Raw genomic sequence first — 16,560 nt, 5'->3', positions numbered from 1 at the left:
CCGCATCAATTCCAGAAAACCATTGTCACCCGAGTTGAGATGTTTGCGGCCCTGATTCAGAAGGGCCGAGACTGAGTAGTAGCCTTAACTGGCCAGGAGCCAGTCAAGATTGTTATACCTATGACTAAAGATTACTTAGACTGGTCTTTACGAAATAGTCTAGAATTGCAGGTAGCTCTGGCAKGATTTGAAGGACAACTAGGTGTCCATTTACCACCACACAAAATGTTCTCGTTCTATTCCAATGTTAAGATAGACGAAGCGCTGTTATGCCGCTGCCAGCCAGTGGATGGCGTCACTGTTTTTACCGATGGGTCSGGAAAAACRGGCAAGGCAGCGCTTACATGGCAAGCTGGGGGCCAGTGGCAGTGCCAGGTAGAACAAATACAAGGGTCTCCACAAATAGTAGAGCTACATGCTTTGATTATGGCTTTCCGATTATTTGCAGACCAACCGCTCAATATTGTGTCGGATTCCCAATATGCCGTAGACGTAGCCCTACGAATTGAAAKGGCGTGTTTACGGCATGTAACGAAAGAGGTTTTGTTCCTGAAATTTAAGGAGTTGCTGTTTCTGAGTGAGCAACGCTCTCATCCACACCRTGTCATACATATTCGCAGTCACACTATGCTGCCTGGTATTTTTACTGAGGGTAATGCTCGTGCGGATCGTTTGACAAGTCCGGCCTGGATGGTTCCGGTGCCTAACACCTTAGCACAAGCACAGTTATCGCACTCGTTTTTCCATCAGTCAGCCAAGGTATTAGCGAAGCAGTTCGGCCTCACACAGGCCAACCCYAGACTGATTGTTCAAASCTGCCYGGACTGTCAGCCGTTCGCTTCGGGGGCCTCCCCCGCAGTGAACCCGCGTGGTCTGCAGTCCCTGCAGCTGTGGCAGACGGATGTTACGCACATCCCAGAATTTGGCAAGCTGCGATACGTCCACGTATCGGTGGATACCTTTTCTCAAGCTGTTTGGGCCACTGCTGTGGCGGGCGAAACAAGTAAACACGTTCAAAGCCACTTCCGTGCCGCCTTTGCYGCCCTTGGCATTCYAAGAGAGGTAAAAACCGATAACGGTCCGGCCTGTGTCAGCCGGTCTACGCGACAGTTTTTACACTCCTGGGGCATTCACCATTGCACCGGTATTCCCTGCTCTCCTACAGGGCAGGCCATTGTTGAACGCACACATCGCACATTGAAGGCCGTGTTGACCAAACAAAAAGGGGGAGACAGCCGTGAAACACCACATGCCAGGTTGTGGAAGGCCTTATTTGTATTAAACCATTTATCAATGCCCGTTGCACATGATGACGTGCCCCCTAAAGTGAAACACTATCATAATATGCATTCAGCACTTGTACCAGTACCTAGGTCAGAGCCCGTATTAGTGTTGGTGAAAGACTTACGCACAGGTGACTGGGAGGGACCTCACCGACTAATCACGTGGGGCCGAGGGTATGCTTGTGTTTCCACAGGTCACGGGCCACGGTGGGTTCCGGCAAGGGGAGTTCGACCCTTCCTGGCCTCGTCCTCCTCGCTGCCATCATCGCCTGCGGTTCAGCATGGCTCTCCGTCTCCCCACGCCCAAATGTTTGGGTCACCCTTGCCAACATGACAGGACAACAATCTTTATGCCTATCACTGGCAATATCGACCAACCCGTTCACAACGTGTCTCGTGGGTGTACCCCTCGGAAGTTGGGGCATGGTGATCCATCTGTCATCGCCAATGAGTGACCTCCTCAAAACCTCTCAGACAGCGGTTGACAACTGGGACGGTTGGGTGGCCCATCTCCCGCCCACCCCTGGAAGCCACAGGAATTGGACATTTCGGGAACCGCGCGAGCGGATGGCTGCCTCTATTTTAATTACACAGGCCAGAACCAGATCACCAAACAAGTTGTAAATGCTATGCTTGCGCTCTATCACAATGCCACAATTTTGGTGCAATTACACGACCAAAAAACGGTCTCATTCCTGATACTATGATCTTAAACAGTACCCGAGCCCAATGCCGGGAAAAGCGCAGCACTCAGGCTTATGCAGCCGGCTGTGCTGATAACCTAGACTTTTCTGATACTGATAAAACCAACTTTTTATTGCTAGTCCAATGACATGGGTGTGATGAGTTTGAGGGCATGTGTTCTATGAACCTGTCCAATCACTCCCATTCCATCTTTAYGCAGGTAYGGCATCTCCARCAATTAAYGAGTGAGCTACAACACAGCTCGTTTGGTATTGATAGTTGGCTCTCTGGCCTAGAAATCGTAAGATAGGTGAAAGAACTTGTTAAACTCAGTATTTTAATATTGCTTGTTATTTGCACTCTAATGCTGATTATTCACTGCTTATTGCAATGCTTGCGATGCATGATAGAGGGCATGCTGAAGGACGTGTGGCCGCTTGAAAATAAAAGAGGGGGAATTGTGTGGTTTGTTAGACACTGAGCTAGGCAACCCGTCCTTCAACTGAGACTAGAAGCAGGTGTGCTATGAGAAAAACAGAACAAGAATGCAGAATATGAGCCAAGCAGATAACCGTGGTGTCTGCTTGTGAGAAAATTGTATCAAGGGATATAACCAATCGCTTTAGTAGCTGGAGCGTGTGCTTGTCACTGTATACTCAATCACTGCGCTGTGTATGTCTTGTGCACAACTCGTGCTTGCTGTATTGATATATATATATATATATATTTTGCCTTCTGATATGGATAAACGTCTTCTGATCAGAACCTATCAGGAGTCCGTGCAATCAATCCCTTCACACTTCCTCTATGTGATCGCAAAAACAAACCATAATGTAACCATAGGCTATACAAGGCCATGAATGTCTAGTTTATACTGGGGCATTCAGTTGTTCAGGGTTTGAACTCTTATGTCATCATTAATACTTTCAAGAATAAATGAGCTATATTTAACAAAAATTATAAATACACACACATACACACACACACAAATACTGTCTCCCATACACACACATATTATACACATATACAAGTATTTGTGAGTGATGATTCAATACCAGCCCAGAAGTTCCTATATGTATGAACAATACAACTTAATAATTTGAAAACATGGTTAACTGTGTGCAAGTAATTTTAAATCTGTGCTAAAATTATGGATTACAGGATCATTAATGAGCAATTTAACAGGATAAATCAGGAAAAATTACAATACAACAATATTCAATAAAATTGAAATAATATCGTATTAATAGCAAATGATACAAACTCACAAATCTTCACTCATGGAGATATGTTACAGAATTTCCTACCATTATACCTATTTTATTTATAATTGAACTTGTATCTTCAGATGCTGTGATCTGCTGTTGATTAAATGATAAGAAACAGCATAACATCTCTCTATAGTGCAAAACAGAGCTCAGTTTCTGTATTTTTCCAGCAAAGACCAGTTCTTCCTCACAGTCTCCTATTGAGGAAGTCTTTTATTCTCTTGGGGTACCCAAATATATTTGCAACTCTCCAGAGGTCTCAGTGATATGCAGGGTGAATCAGAGGGAAGGAATGATGTGATACGTGGAAAATAGAACAAGTGTCATAAAGGCTTGTAAACCATCAATTATCATTACAGACTCTAATGCTTAGTCCAAAATGAAAAGTCTATTGGATGATATTTTTGTTTTATTTGGCTCCTGGTCTCATCCTTCCAGCTGCAGCTGTGGGAACTCATATCTTACAGTCATATTATCTCTTCCCTGGCCTAAGCTAATAAGTCAGATTTTGTGTCACCTGGACGATCAACTATTCTAGGTAGATTCCATTTTGATAGGTTGATAGGGTTGATAGATTGCAGGGATGCCCTCTCCACTTCAAGTAACTGTTGCTGCTGTTCTCTTCTTCCTCCTCTCCTTTTGTGGCTCTAGATCTTTTTGATTACTCTGGCACATGGCTTTTACAAAATTATTGTAGTTTTCAAAACGTGATGTTTCCATTTCAGGCTGCAGCCTTCCCACTCCAGCCCACATTAATCATCTCCGGTCGTCTCTTCTTTCATGGGTCTTTCAGAGGAAGGAAAAGTAGAAACTTTGATAATACTGTGTTTTTTTCCCATTCGCTTGACTTTTCCAGTGTAATTTGGCTGTTGGAAATAAGTCGTGAAGAACAGGAGCCAACAATACATAATCAAGCAGCTGTAATGAACCTAACTTGAGGCTGACAACTGATGTGGCTATCCTTCAGTCGCTGTATGGACCTCTGCTTACTGATTTCACATGTGAAAATGTCTTATTCAGTAATATTATTTTGTTATTATTATTTTATTTTTGTTTATTATTTTTATTTATTATTTTTGTTATTATTATTTTATTATTTATATCTTGTTACTATTAATATAAATACTGTTTTTGTCTGAAAGAATGCTTGCAGAAGACTATGATCTTGTAAATATGCAAATGTTTTGAACTGTGAATGTTAATAAGCATTCTTGATAGAACTGTGTTCTTTTTGAGTGCCTTTAAATCATTATTACTATCATAATCCAAGAGACATAGTAATCTAGTACTGTATATCAGAGAGGATCAGTTATACTAATACTTGCATTCTATATTTATTTCCACAAACAGTCAGTAAGAAATTCACAAGCTAAAATTTGCATACCTGCATTGTTTGTAAAATTGTTTTGAAAAACAACTTACATGAATAAGAAATGAAGCCTATCTTCAGATAACTCATGAACAGAAAGGGGATAGAATTTATAATTTGTAAGCTCTTCCAGATGAAATATAGTAGAAGAACATAAAATTCCATTCTGATGCTTTGCTCATAGCTAGCTTATTTGACTTCAAATTGTTCAGTATTTTTGTCTGAAAATGAAAATAAATGCAGCTACTCATAAAGAAGTGCTCGAAAAATATAGTGAAATGATGTATCAAGTTTTACCAAATCATTGCTTACTAAAATTCAGAGAGGATTTTTTTGTTAGCCAAACTGTGTGGTTAATCAAAATTGAAGGGGGAAAAAAGGAGCTACTTATTAATATTGTTAGTTTTCCTCTGGCTGTTTTTATTTCATGTGCCCAGATTACTTCAGGCACTTGTACTTATCTTGTGCCTCAGTATAATCCTTTAGTGGGTTACTGTGAAATGGTAAGCACAGCTCTGTATTTAGTTTCATAAATACATTCAAATACCAAAGGCGCTTTTCATTTAAAGTGGAATGAATATTGTTTCCCACAGGAAGCCATTAGATTTTTTCTATAGCACTCAACAGTGAGAAGCTGTAGTACCTTTGAAATGTAAAGCACCTTTCTAAATAGACACATTTCTTTTGTGGAGAAATCTTAAAAAGTCTGACACTGAAGCTTCTAGAAAATGTATTTTTTTCTGTTAACTATCAAATGATAAACAGGAAGAACAGGCAGCAAGATATGCATAGGATAAGTACATCAAATATAGTTCATTTTTGCTCTTAGTTAAATGGAGAAATTCAATTCCATTGAATTTAATGGAGTCATTTTGAATTCACAGTGAGTTGGAGGAGAATTTGGCCTGGATAATACACATACGATCTGCAAAGGTAGTGAGGTCTCATACTTGTGATGCTGAACAAGACATGAGGCAATGATCATCTTTACTTTTGCAAAGGTGCGTTCTTTACCTGATAGTGCAGTGTCATCATGCTTCGTTCATGACTTTGTTCATCTTGCAGAGAAGAAGGCAGAGAGAATTGTCACACGKGCATTTGAAGATCTCTATTAACACCACTGACACTTGCAACACGAACAACAGTTTTATACTGGAAGATGTCAAGGAAAATAGCAAGTGAAACGGCCAAACCTTTCACTTAGACCATTCCTATGAAGTATTCGTATTTGATACAAATGATGTAATTGTCCAGTAGAAAGATTCTTACATTCAGTTACATGATGAGAATCTTTACAAAAGTGTTGCTAACATAATTGGGATATAATTTTGCTCCTCTTTCTTTTAGTTTTCTTGTGTACGATGTATTACAGATTTGTTCAGAAGGACACAATTAGGAAATCCTATCAGAATGCATTCTTTTCGCTAACTTGTCTTCACCGTGGAATGAAGAAGAAGAAAATACACAATAACTTCTAGGAGATAAGCAAGATATTCTGATACCATTGCCTGCCTAACTGATAAGGATTTAGATACTGGGCATCTCTGAGGGACAAATGTTCTATTGTCAGCTTTTTTTTTCTTTTCTTTTCTTTTCTTTTTTCTTTTCCTTTCTTTTTTCTTTCTTTTTTTTTCCTTTTCTTTCTTTTCTTTTTTCTTTCTTTTTTTCTTTTCCACATATGGGGCATGTAAGATAATATTTTTACAGGTGAAATCTTTCCTGTTTATAGGCCTTTTTCAGCATTCTGGATTTTTCAGATATTCTGCATTGGTCTGCAGCTCCTTTGTGCAGCTTTTTATCCTGGACCAAAGCCATGATTAGTCTAGATTGTTTTAACTGAAAACTCCTGAAAATTCTTCAGAACTGGTTGCATTATTTAGTTGAATCATATTTTCAAATTAGTTCCATGTAATTATATGCTTAGCTAAAAATGATCTAATGTCCAGGATTCTAATAAGTATAGAGAGATATGCTTAGAGATGAATTTACACAAAGATTGTTATATTGTAAATATACGTAAATTTTCAAAGTGTAAGTGCACTAGGCTCAGTGACATAAACATGATAGGCAGATACACGAATTCTAGTCTGAAAATTCAAGCAAGTAAAACCAGAAATTATTTCTCAGTGTTAGAATCATTTTTAAACTATCAGTGATTTTAGTGACAGTCGAAAGTTAGTACGATGCTGAACATAATGAACATACAGACATTTTTTTCAACTTCTGCCTCCTCAGAGAGTGCTACCTGTTGGACCCTACTTACGTCTATTTTCAGGAGGCATTCTTGAGCTGAGCTACGTGTACCTGAGGACAGACCAACTAGCTCAGAATGGCATTTCCACACATACCTCCTCACACATGGAAAGTAGTAGAGAAAGTTCGTTTCAACTTCAGATAAGAATACAACTTCCCATAAGAATTCCTGTGTATTCATGTGGCCTGGCAAAGGCTAAATAAGATGTCTTCTGTCAGTGCAATACCCACAATAGCTATATTTTGGAATCCCTAGCTTAAGAAATTATGCAAGTAAATAACTGCAGTAAATGACTGCAATAATGTAATGGTAATATAACTGTAGCAATATAACACGGCAGATCAATGAATAAGCATAATGTCATTCTTTATATCACTTTGGATCTATAATTTCTATATTATATTTTAAGTTCTAAAATAGGTTCACTCATACCAGTTATTTCTGTGATTGTTGGGTTATTGTTAATGTAGTGAGAATTTATTCAGTTCTCTGATCTCATGAGATAATTCTTAGAAAAACTAAAATGCTTAGATAGCTCAATAGTTAGAAAGAAAATCTGTATGTGAATTCTCAGATATGTCTCCAATAACTTCTTCATATTCAGCATGTAAATAGGCACTGACTGTCATCAAAACCAGTTGACTTTCATTCCAAATCATACACATTGTGAAAATCAAAACAATAGTGACTTACTCTGCTGTTGTCCAAAATGGGTTTTCTATTGCACATCCCACAAAAGCAGGGATTAGGGAAAGGGAGAACAGCTGAAAATAGAACCAGCATATAGTTTGCTTCTTGACAACACCACCATGACAACATCCCAAAGGAGCTAATCTGAGTGAGAAATTCTGGCCTGAAAGAGAGAAAGTAGGGCTGCATGAAAACAGGATTTTCCACTTTGGGGAAATTCCCTGTCTATTTATAAATACAGATATAATTAAACATCATCATGCATTAAAATGAAAACTTACTATTTTGAAATCTCTTAAATATTAGGAAGTATTAAAACCTTTTATTGCAAAAAATGAAATTACAGTTAGTTTTGACTTTTTACTCTAAACAAATGTGATGAACTGCCATGTCCACCCAGATCTCTTTCTGGCAGCCCAATAAGTTGCAGGCATAGAAAATCTGAAAGCCCTGACAGCTTCCAGTTCTCAGATTCCTTGCTCCTGGAAATGGACACTAACACAAGACAAAGCTCCTTAGGTCCTAAAATGCTGAGAGTCTTGTAACCGTAAATGCAGACAACTCTGCAGCAGATTCTACTGCTTGTTTTGACATCAAGAAATCAGCTTTTTCCAGTGGAAAAATGTTATGTCAAAATTTTCTTGACTGGCTTTAGCAGAGGGTTTAATGCACTACATGTAACTGACTGACTTGAGAATTTGGTCGAAGTAGGGGAAAAATAAAGTGGATTTCCAATAGATGTTGTTCCATGCTGTTGCTGTGCAGTTTTACCTACCTGCCATATGATGAAAGGCTAAAACTGTAATTTTTGACTTTCAGGTTCCAGTGCTATTTTTGTAGACAAAAATTTTTGTAAGAGCTAACAGAAATAGAAGAGCAGGTAGCTGTAAAGCTAATGGCCAGCATCTAACATTATTTATGAATAGAGACTCACTATGAAAATGCATAAAGTGACATTTCAATCATGTCATAAATATGGAACCAGCTGGCTTCCTGAACTCCTTAAACTCCTCTCTTATGCAGTGTGTAATATCTTTACATATTTTCCAATACAAGATACTAACTGCTGACACTACAGTATACATATCATAACCTCAAAGTAATTATTACTGAATATGTGATTATCATTTTGCTGTCTCCTTGTCTGACTCTTTCTGTCTTGCATAGGTCCATGTAATCTTACATGATTATACTTTGCTTTGCTTTTGTGTCTCTTTAGTCTCAATATAACTCAATACCATTTATTTTTTTTTCTCTCTCTGATACACTTTCTACATTCTAGATGTTTGAGAGTAAGCAGAGATATCTTGCAGTTTTTATACAGATTACTTTATTTTTGCATTTGTATGTCAATGTTGATAGAAAGCTTTAGGGAAAGATAATGTGAGGTCACGGAAATTAAGAGAATTATAGAAACTAAGGAAATTATAGAAATCAAGCAAAATATCAAAACATGATACTATTAACCAGAAACAGAACTTGACTTTACAAGTAGAGAAAGAAACCCAATTATATTAGCAAAAATATCATAATAAGGAGACAGAAATATTTTCATAAGGGATTGAAGTACAAAAGAATCTGGAAAATGAAAAGCGAGTGAAGGAACTGGAGCTAGAAAGGGGAATGTAATGCTGACTGCACATGTATGAATGCATGAAAGCATTTACACTCAGCTAGACAGTGAGGGAAGAAATGATGTTGGAGTGCTTTGAACTCTAACGCATTCTCAGTTTGTAAGAATTCCTATATTATAGCAGATCTCTGGTTCATTTGGCTGAGTATCTTGTCTAAAAGTTGCCTGTATCTCCTCTTCTGAGAAAAGTATATATACAGTAAGCAGAGGAAGAATAGTGTGCTTTTCATCCTGGGTCTTTCATGAACAATAGAGTTTTATGTAAGTCCTGAAGTATATAAGTTAATGTGTTCTTAAGGTATTGTTATGATCACAGTGATTGTCTATGAAAATCTTATATTGTATGATTTATATCCAGTGAGTTTGGAAAGTTCTTGACCTCAAGAACTGTGGCAATAAGTTGTAAAGCCTAATCACACTTTGTAAAATAAGTTTCTTTAAAGATACAACCTTTCAAATCTCTTTGAACACATACTTTTTTTTTTTTTTTTTTTTTTTTTTTTTTTTTTTTTTTGTGCTAAGAATGAGAGGAAGAAGTAATTTCTGAAAACTGTAATTCATAAAGTGAGGTCAATGTTCTTTTCCTTAGTGTTTTTAACTTCCTATTCTTTAACAAATATGTTAGTCAATTTTGCTTCCTTAGAGAAGTTTTAGAACAAATATGTGTTTTGTTTTATTTTTGCATTCCTTTTCATTGCTCAACAAGAGAGAAGATGAATGTTTTTTTTCTGAATGTTTTTTCTTGAATATTTTTAAACTTTTGTCTGGTTTATCAGCCTTTACCATTTCTGAGTAACTTAAAATTCATTCCATCTCTCTGCCTGCTTCCTCTTCCATGGCACTTAAAATAATTAACATAGGTCTTTTTGGAATCTTGAGTTACTCAAAGATTAATATTATGCCATGATAAAAACTGAAACAAGGTATACAGGTAGAGATATAGCTGGCATAAGTCCAGCTGGAAAACATAGACGTGCTTTCTGGCACACAAGACATACTGTAGATCTGAAACAGCTTTAGGAAGCATATAGTCTTTTTCCCCTCAGTTTTCCAAAATATGATACTGGAAAACATCTGGTATATCTGATTATTTCCCTCCTCAGCTATACTTATTGATATAATAGGATATATTACTCTCCCTGCAAAAGTAGTCTTGCTACTGTCTACCACCACATGATGATATATATTTATTTCTACCTTTTCCCATGGTTCTCCTAAGATTTTGATTAATGCAAATTATTTACTGATCATTCCATGACTGCTTAACATCTATTATTTTTAGAGGATCTTTTTTATTATTTTGTAAAGGATCTTTTGGAAACGTAAATATATCTCCATCTGTCTCCAGTTTTGCTGGCTATTCAAAGAAGTGATATTTCTTTACACTAGTTCTTGTCTACAAAATGTAAATATATTATTGTATTGGATGTCAAGATACATATCAGTAACTCTTCTTCAACTTAGATCTTCATCAAAAGTCTCAGAGAAAAAATGATGGATTTAATAATATGCCCTGGGAGGGAAACAAAACAAAAACAAACAAACAGGAAATTGAGTCAAGAAATCTTTACATTCTTCCTTTCTCTTCAAAGATAGATAGTTAAGTCACATTTAAAGATTATGAAAAGATGACTTTAGGCATGGGGCAAAAAAGAATAATAATAGCAAATAGGTTAATTAAGAATGTTTGATGTGATGATATTAAATGCAATAGGGAATATTTTTGTAAAGGGAATGTATGAAAAATAACCTGGGAAACTAAGAAGAAACACGTATTAACAAGGAGAAGGAAAAAGGGTGCTGTTTAGGCATGAGGACTAACTGAAATTGCTGAAAAATAGAAACTGAGAAAGGCTGTAAAAGCTGAAAACCACAATCACAAGCCTGTAGAAGATTAAGTTACAAGGTAATTGACTGTAAAAGTAAGTTCTTAGTGAAAAAATATGAGTTTAAAATAGATTAAAGAGTATAATAAGCTGTTATCCACAAAGGTGTTTTTGTCTGCTAGAATAACCAATGTACTTTACCTGAGGCTAGCCTTTTTATTATACGTTGCACCATTTCCTTGTCAGACTAACTAGGAATGATCAAGATTAGAGTTGTCATAATTTATTTGACAAATTATTCTGGTGCCTAATCAGAGGTTATTATTTGCTCACTGCTTGTGTCTATCACTTCACCTTAGCTGATTCTTTCTCTCATTACTAATTGCATGACTTGAAGTTCCTTCATAATCAGTTGACAATATAGCATTTATCTTTTCTTACTATAGCTATTTATCACTTTTTCACAGCAGTCAAAGCTGCATAATCATAATTCCAATGACTGCATTTAATTGGATGAAGAGAGAAAGATGACCTAAGATTTACTTAATGTTCTTGCTTGTAATAAGAATATTGTCCTTATGATAGTCTTCAACCCTAGATTTCCAAAAAAAAAAAAAAAAAAATCCCCCAAGCCCAATAGGAACACTAGTGAAAATAAATCATACTAAGTCATATTAAGTAACATAATGCATAGGATCCAACAGCAGAGTTGTGGAATTTATACTATTAGTTTGGCAATCAAATTTAAAAACAGTGGGAAAGATTGATTCTGCCCAGCATGCAACTAGCATTTTCAGAGATATATTAAATCAGGAAGAATGAAGGGAATTCTGTAAACATTTCAATTAAGCAAAAATGAAGTGCTTTTCTGTATTTTTGATTGTCCTGGTTAATTTGCAAAATAACATGCCAGAAATGGAGGGCTATTTCTAGTACCTCAGTTGTTAAGATATACCTTAGGTAAATGAGAATTTAGGTTCAAATTCTTTGTTAGACTTAGAAGAGATATTTAATTTCATCTCTTATAATTCAAGAAACTATTCCAAAAGCAAGGCAATGAGATAACCTGGTATGAAGAATCTCTCAATAATACTATTTCTAGTTGAATGCAATTCCTAGTGATGAAATAAAAATGTTTCTTATTGATCTGCATTAAACTGGGACGTTTTATTGTTGTAATATAAATCTTTTCCCTCTTATATTCTATAATATACATTGTCAAATTAACAGGAAAGATTATCTCCTGCATAAACCCCAAACTGAAAGTCAGCATGTTTCCACAGTGTTCTAAAGCATTCTTTAAACTTTCCTGTAACATATATGTTCTTTCTTCCCAATAGTTGAAAGAAGTCACTCATACAAGCTGTATTTACAGTATGTACTAAGTCTAGGTTTGTACTCTGGGTTTTAGCAACTCCTTTGGGACTTTCAAACGATCCCCAGAACTTTGCTGCATTACCAGAGACCTCCTGGTCACCATCTCCTCAAAGTTATTTCTTCCTCTCCTAAGTTTTGTGGTAGCTGATCTTAAACCATTCACTGTGAGTTTTGTGGGGTTATAGGTTGGACACACTGAAGACCTGGGAAACATTAAAATGTCTCGGGGAATGATAACTGAAACAGATAATGAATGAAGCAACACAAGACATGAACTCAAGACAGAGGCTTATAGCGAGATAAAGGAAATCCAGACAAAGGACATGTCTAAGTCTAGCTAGATAACTAGGCTCAGCTATCTGAGCTCTGTTCTATTGTTTCAAATACAAGCTGAGGAGATTTTTTGTTTGATTTTTTTGAATATAATACTACACTTTTTTCATGTTAGGAAAATTCTTATTTGCATTGCCAAGATAGCCAATAGCTAACCATTACAACACAGAGAAATGTTATAATCTTAAAGATGATGCCCTGTAAAATTAAAGAGTAGATACAAGAAGGGAGGCAATACAATTTTGTGATTGTAAGTTTAAACACTCATGATGTTACGCTTTGTTAAGATTAATCACAAATCAGCAAATCTATCAAGAAAGCTGCACATTTATTATTTCTCATCACATGATACATAATGTTTATTTTCATTAACTCAAGGGTGAACAGTTACGCAGCTGGTTCACTCAGCTGATCTAGGCAGCTGATCCACTCAACTGGTATATCTGTTTATCTAGAGCAATGGGCACCCTCGTTTCTCAATAACCTTTGCTGAGATACCTTCTTGAGATAATTTCAACTTTCTTTGCAATAACTGTAGTCAGTCACTCCCTCTGTTCTTCCCCAAGCTTCATGAGCACATTGCCCTTGCCTATCTCGCAGGGACATCATAGGGGTTTGTTGTAGAGACTGAGGAGCCAGCAGCCATGTTAGACAAATAAACTCTCTCTTAACTCAACAGGGGAAGATACTGGTGAGAATATCTGAATGCTGAGAGAATTTGTAATATCTGGTACATTCATGAACTAACTGCTCTCCCATCTCCTATCATCGTTGTCAGCCACTTTTATCACATCTTGGCTCAAGAGTGCTGCTGAACAGCAGATGAGAAAGGCCGGAGGAGGTCCAAGCAGTGGCAGATAAAAACTGCCTCCCAGTGACACCAGAACGTCCCTCCATGGAACGATAGTGGGAAAATAAATTCCATACTATGAACAGATTACTGTCATTGTCTGAGTACTGTCCTGGGAACAAACTGGTTTGCTGCCCCATGAACAAAATTGAGAAGAGCACTTGGCTCCTAAGTGCGCACGGGCTCCAGACTCAGCTGGAAGGCAAAATCTGACAGCTGAAATATTTTGGAAACAACCTGTTAAACCACTATTTAGCTATGAAATAGCATCCCTTCAAACATAAATTTTGATGGGGCAGGGTGATTTGCCGCTCACCTTTGAGATGTTGTGGATGGGTCTAGGTAAGAAAACAAATTGAGAATAATTCCAGACTCTGATCAGGTTTAATATGCAGTGTAAGTCTACTTAAAAGCAGGATACCTACTTAAAAAAAAAAAAAAGGCAAACAAAAACAAAAACAAAACACCCCCTACAAAATATGTGGTATTGCTTTTAGCTCAGGAAGTATAATCTCTACTAAAACTTCAGTAAACACAAGCATGAGAAAAGATAATAACGTAGAGAATAAATTGCCAGAGGACGGAGTGCACAGAAACCCACCATTCCCACCTCCCACCACGTACTTTTTGAGAAGTTACAAGCAGTGACATTTGCCCAAGGTCGTTCCCTTAAGTGGGAGTATTTTCACCTGAATATACCCATGTCCAGGTCACAGGTCAAAGATAAGCAGTTTTTACAGGACTTCACACAATTTTAAAATATTCATTTAAATTTAAAGCTGAAACTTCTCTATGTATTTTAAATTACAAAATCTAACTCAAAAGTAAGGTCACCAAATTTAAAAATAAACATCCCTTCAAAAAACTCTTGAGGTAAGCTTCTTGAGAATTAACTTTGCAGTTCACAAATTTTACTTTTCTAATTCATTTACCTTTTTAGCATCCTCCATGAAATCCAGGCCTGCTGTCTCTCAGATCAATGTATTCATCCTGTCTGTCTCCAGAGACCTAAATGTTTTGATGGCATAGTTGACATCAGTTCATTGCTTTTCATTTGACTTTAAAAATATTCTCTGTAAATATTTAAATAGCAATTTCTTAAAAGAAATAAAGTAGGCAAAAAGAACACTTGCCTCTTTTCCATATTCTATATTCAAACTCACTTTTTTCTTAGTGAGTTTTAAATGACATTAAAATTAGCAAATTTTGCTTTTCTGAAAGATTCAATAAACCAAGGGAGTAATAAACAAACTTACATGAGAGAAGCATTACAGTGCTTTATCACACTGTCAAACGCCTTCTCAGTCATTTTTATTTGGACACCTAAACAAATACAAAGAATCTGGCATYTTGAATGAGAGCATTTAGATGTGATTAACCCACCAAAATATGACCCTTGCAAGGAGCTTTAATGATATTCTGTTAGTAGAAAAGTTTTATAACACAACTGACATCATACTAGAGTTCATTCTGAGATTATAAGAAACTCTGTCCTTCTGAAGATATGTTGCAGTGACCCACAAAATTACATAATTGCTGTTTTGCTTATTGTTAATTATTTACACCAAATTGTTCTATGTCACTTCTAGGTCGGATGCTACCAAGAACAAATAACTATCATGTGGTCGTATGCTATCCAGTGACATTCAGATTCTTGTTCAGTCACGATGAAAGTTTTCCAGAGTCTTTACTTGTACTGCCCTACTAATGACGATTTTATGATATTCCAGGAGCTGGCAGCTCCACTGTTTTGAAATGTCAGGTCTTAGCCATTCTTGTAAACTGCTTGGCGTGGTTCCATGCTATCCCTATGCTCTGATTTTATGCTCAGATCAGTTTTTGAGGGATAGTAATAATGATCTAGAGATATAGTGGTTACAGCTGCTGAATTTGTTGAATCTTTAAAATAAGACCTATGGAATGATTGCATGATTCAGAAACAGGTGCAGTAGTTTAAGCTGTAAAATCTAAAAGCTGGAGCTGAATGAACGGTTCTTGTAAATCCCGAGATGGAGAGGGAAATGATAAGCCCGTCTATCAGTCTGAATAATGCTGTTTATTGAGGACTAGATTTGCTTCTCAGGATATACCTTCATATTACACCAGGCTCTTTGCTGAGTCTTAAGCCAAACCTCCCTATCACTCCCATGCATGCTGTTACCCAGAGTTACATTTGCTTTTAACCTCTACTAATGTATCTGTGTGGGCCTGTAGGTTAGAGCCAAAGTTTCATTTTTATTCAAAACTTTGCAGTGAGTGTAGGGATTAAAACACTCACTGCACGAATTAAAACACGAATCATAGTCCTCTGGTGCATTTCCATGGTCCTGCTATAGCATATTCTTTTCTTACAATTGACACAAAGGGATAAGAAAGCACTGCATATTTTATTGAATAATAATAAAAAAATCCATAGAATATGACAACAGTCAAATAGAAGGAATGGCAAAACCTGCAAGGGCACACTAACATTGATGCATTTTTCAGTCAATTCTGATAAAGTTCTCCTGGCCCAGATTCATGGAGCTATTTCCCATAGGATGTTGGATACTTGGGGTTACATTTCAGTGAGGAAATACCATTATTTCATATACATAATTCTCAAATACATATCAAGAAAAACTAAGCCTTTGAGCATCTTCCTTTTTTCACAAGAAATATTTTAGACTGTATCTCAGAAGGCAGAATAAGTATTTTAAATGATCGACTTCATCAGAATATGACCTTCAGCAAGAAGCTGTCAACAAGAGAGTGACATAGACAGAATTATTAACTAATTATTAACCCCAGAGAACTCACATGTAAGCAATTTTACGAGATTTGAGACTTACTGTATACAAATCAGACAGTGGAACCTTTACTAATGATAACTGTCACTCTAGACTTATAATCTTCTGGGTAGTGTTTCAGCTGATTCATCTTTGTTCTGTGACAAAGACATAGATTCCAGTGATTCATTACTGTTACATTACTATTAGTGGAATATGCACACG

The sequence above is a fragment of the Rhea americana genome, unplaced genomic scaffold (assembly GCF_003343005.1).
Source record: "Rhea americana isolate MKP2758 unplaced genomic scaffold, rheAme1 scaffold_152, whole genome shotgun sequence".
Taxonomy (NCBI): Eukaryota; Metazoa; Chordata; class Aves; order Rheiformes; family Rheidae; genus Rhea; species Rhea americana.
This window is presented reverse-complemented; position numbering follows the sequence as displayed.